General features: G+C 37.9%; 1 protein-coding gene across 2 annotated transcripts in view; it reads right to left on the reverse strand.

Annotated features, from left to right (window-relative positions):
- The window catches only part of LOC137634939 (homeotic protein distal-less-like), a 36,041-nt gene that overhangs the window by 1,506 nt on the left and 30,243 nt on the right, over nt 1–4,292 (reverse strand). The gene's annotated exons all lie outside the window — the stretch shown is intronic.

A 4,292-nucleotide genomic window follows, 5' to 3' on the forward strand; every position in this document is an offset into this window, starting at 1 on the left:
TGACATGATAATAACAAATACACAAATAAGTCTCATTCTAAAGAAACATTCCAACAATGAAAATGCTAAAATTTAATAAAGTGGAAGTTCCAAAGTAAGATCTTGGATTCCCATTAAAGGAAAACCAACTGTGAACACTCATTCAATGAAACAGACATGATCACTCATTCTTAACATGTAATGAAGACGATTTGGAAAACAATTCACGTACGAGTTCCTTTTGAATCACTTTAGAATATATAATAAAAGTGAAAATGCTCGGCTCTAAATTCCTGTAGGCCTATCCCAGGCAGGACCGAGCCTATCTTGTCCATTCACTTGAATGGCCATTAGTATATATTTCCCCCTCTATCACATATAATCCTACTTCATCCCCATTGTAAAAACGGGGCTTCTGGGAGATTTGCTGCCCTTAATCTGGAGTGGCACGCCCCTGAGGTCAGGGATTACCGTCTAAGGGACAGGTAGTCGAGGTGTGGATAGCCAGAGACAGCCAAAGGATCCAGCAGATAAACTACCTGGTGGGAGGATATGCTACCTTAGGGGACTGGCTATCTTTGGTGGGGAGGAAGGAGGGGGGGGGGGGGCTGTTATAAGGGCTACCCGTCATCACCTGGGTTCTCGTCTCTTAAAGTCAGCCGCTCTGGAATACGTAATGACCAATAATTGTTGGGTTCCCACGGTATCTGTCGGATGAGCTATACCAGTATCAAAATTACCACGGAAGTAAACAGACCCAAAAGGAGAAGACGTTTGAACCCTTAGAATTCCATTGTGGATCACAACAGAACTTTGGATTATGTAAAGAAATTATATTCCTTTATTACTATTGAATGGTAATTGAGAATTAATTCTTCAAATCAAATTTAAGTATTTCTTTGGGAAATATAATTGAATAAAGGTTATATGATCATTGATGATAAAAGAAATGCTTGTTGCTTAGTCGAATGGGGGTGTCTTCAGCTTGCAGGTGCTTCGAGGGTCTTCTACATAAACAATTACAACTTCCCACCGGCAGTTTTAGTATGGCGATAAACTAAAGTGTTTATCACAGAGGAACTTTATATGCTAGTACCTGCGCAATGGGTCTGGGAAAGTTGTAAAACCACCCGGTATGAGAGAGAGAGAGAGAGAGAGAGAGAGAGAGAGAGAGAGAGAGAGAGAGAGAGAGGCCGCTGAAAAGCTAACGAACCGTAAGAAGGATTTGAAGACAAACAATGGTCTCGGCGAAAGAGGTGATGATCTCAACCATTGTTGGTTGCATTAACTGTTGCCCATACACTTCATTACAAGATTCTTATGGTTTGTTCGCGCTAGTGAGGTTGTTCAGTAGATGTCAGCAAGGTCTATAGACCTTGGATGTCAGCATACTGAAACGAGGCTTGTAACTATTACTCTTCGTTTCGCTGTTCCCTGTTTCTCTGGTTTCTCTGCCCTACAATTTATTTTATGCGTTTGAAAAAGATCCATAGGGAAGGTTACGAATTTGCCTATACATAAACGTAGCTTACATAAGTCAATAATGCGAATACACATGTAGAGAGAGATAGCATGATAAGGAGAAAGAGCGATACGGTGAGATAAGAAAGAACGAAAACTATATTTAATCATAAAACTGAATGACATAGAATAGCAAAAATGAATTATAACCAATAGGCAAACGCTCAAAGACTTAGGAAAAATTATGAAGAGTCCATTAAGAATGATATGTAGGAGGATAACAAAAATCAACTGCATTAAAGACATGACTGACAAAAGGTAATAAAAAGAAAGATAACATAATTGCTCTCTCTCTCTCCCATCTACGGACCACACGTTAAAGACGCGATATTATCAGGAGAGCAGACCGAGAGGGGTGTCACCATCAAACAATACTCGAATAAACACCTTTCGGGTCTCTTAGACATTCACTAGAGGCCTTTGGTGACATCATTGAAGGTGGGGGGGGGGGGGGAGGGGGGGAGAGTTGTTAGTAGAAGTGGAAGGGTGAGATTCTCTTTTTATCTCCACTCGAGGCTCTCCTCACTAGTGGCCCTATTCAATACATCCATTGAATAATTCCTTTTCAGCACTGTTTACATAGCGGTTTACCATAAACAACTTTTTTTTAATAGTTTTTTTTTTTTTTGGTAACTGTCACCCATGGCGAGGAGTTGATGCCCTTTTTGAAGGCTGCTGATTCTTTTCTCTCCCTTCATCTCATTAATGTGTTTGGATGCGGGATTTGTCCGAAAGGAGTTTGTATTTATGAAGTCCTGCCAAACTAAACATCTCTGTTGATTCGGTCGAGAAACGTCAAAGGGAAGGTGAAGTCGAAGGCACTTGACCGGTGTCAGGGGGGGGGGGGGGTGGAGAGAGGGCGGGGGGGAGGGGGTTCTGGGGGAGTTTTCGTGGTAAACGACGGACGTTTCGTGGGAGAAATATTATCTTATTTGCGTAAAGGATTTAAATGGCAAGGTGAGAGTGACGTGTGCAAGATGAGAGGGAGGATTCCGATTGTTGCAGAATTTTCGATAAATATTTTCCCTTCGGTTAGTGGTTTTAAAAAATAAGAGGAGTAATAACAGGGGAGATTTTTTTTTTGCTTCATTCATTGACCATTTTGAAAATGTGTCTGTACTTTAAATCAGATTTTCATGTCATTCCTATTTGGCTGATAGGCGATTTACATGCATACACACACACTATCTATCTATTTATCTATCTATACACACACACACACACACATATATATATATATATATATATATATATATATATATATATATATATATATATATATATATATATATATATATATATATATATATATATATATATATATATAATGTGTGTGTTTTTTGTTTAGAGAATGAAACTTCATTGAAGATGCCCTTCTTCAGTAGCCTTCATAATGACGGGATCCAAATTGTGTGTGTGTGTGGGTGGGGGGGGTGTTGTTTAACATTAAAATGAAAGTATTCAGAAGCTGAAGTAGTTTCATGTGACGATTTTTTTGTTTATCTTTTATCATGAAATACACATTTACAATCTTACAATTTACAACATATATACTTCATAGTATATTTACATAAATATTTTTTATTTTTATTTTGCATATACTAATCAAGTTGTTTTTGTTTGCTAACATTAATCATGAAGAAGAATAGCGCAGATTTGACTTAATTTGCTCGAGACAATTTACTTAATTCTCCCGACTTCCACGACGCCAGAAATTAAATTGTATCCCACATACTTAACTGACCTTTGTAATCCCCGACTCTTGTATCAATTATGCTCTTTATTGTGGCCGTTTCTTGCCTTTAATTCGATCAATTAATCAGTTCCTTGTATAAGTCGACTATATTCAAACTTCAGATATAGTTTTACTTCTATACTTTTATTTATATTTTAGTTTCTTGATAACAAGATATTCATATGAAATCTCACTGAGAATTTCATATAAACGAACATCAGACATAGTTTTACATCTGTATTCTTATTTATATCCTTAGTTCCTTCCTTGATAAGAAGATGATATTCATATAAAATCTGAGCCCGGGTCTTACACAAGGTAAGGCAATCTATACAGACAGACAGACAGACATATAAAATCTTACTGTGAATTTCATATTAGGAATTCTGAAAAGTTCTCAAGAAAATCAACCGAACTCGGACATGAAAACAAACAAACAAGAGAGGACTTCCCTCTCCCTATCTCCCTTTCCCTCTTCTCTCCCTACCTCCCTCCCTCCTTCCTCCCTCCCTACCTCCCTCCTTCCTCCCTCTTCCTCCACATCACACCTCATTGTAGTGAGGAGGCGCACCGTGGGCCAAAGTCGAGATAGGAGTGAGAGATACAGGCAGGGAGTTGACAGCTCTACTGATACAGTCCTAGATACAGTGTCTGATACAAGAGCAGATAATGCTGACGACGTACACACTATACCCTCCTGTACGTGCGCAAGAGCTTGTTTTAAGTGTCGTAAGTCATACCATTCGTGTACGTGCGCGGATTAAACTATGCCCGTTTGCGCAGCGCTTTCGGCGTTTCACGTTTCAATGTTTTTTTTTTTAATTTATTTATTTATTTATTTTTCCTTCATTCGTTGAAATAGCATAAAACGAATTTCAGGAAATAACTGAAATTTGGTTTTAAAACCAACTATAATAAAACGAAACTTGAAATTAAGGTAAATCAATTGAGATGAATTTCAACTTTACTAAGAAAACAAATTGAATGGTTAATCGATTCCGGAATTGGGAAGAATAAAATAAAAATTATGCAGAATGAAATGGAATTTAGTAATGAA

This window comes from Palaemon carinicauda, chromosome 45 (genome assembly GCF_036898095.1).
Source record: "Palaemon carinicauda isolate YSFRI2023 chromosome 45, ASM3689809v2, whole genome shotgun sequence".
NCBI classification, from domain to species: Eukaryota; Metazoa; Arthropoda; class Malacostraca; order Decapoda; family Palaemonidae; genus Palaemon; species Palaemon carinicauda.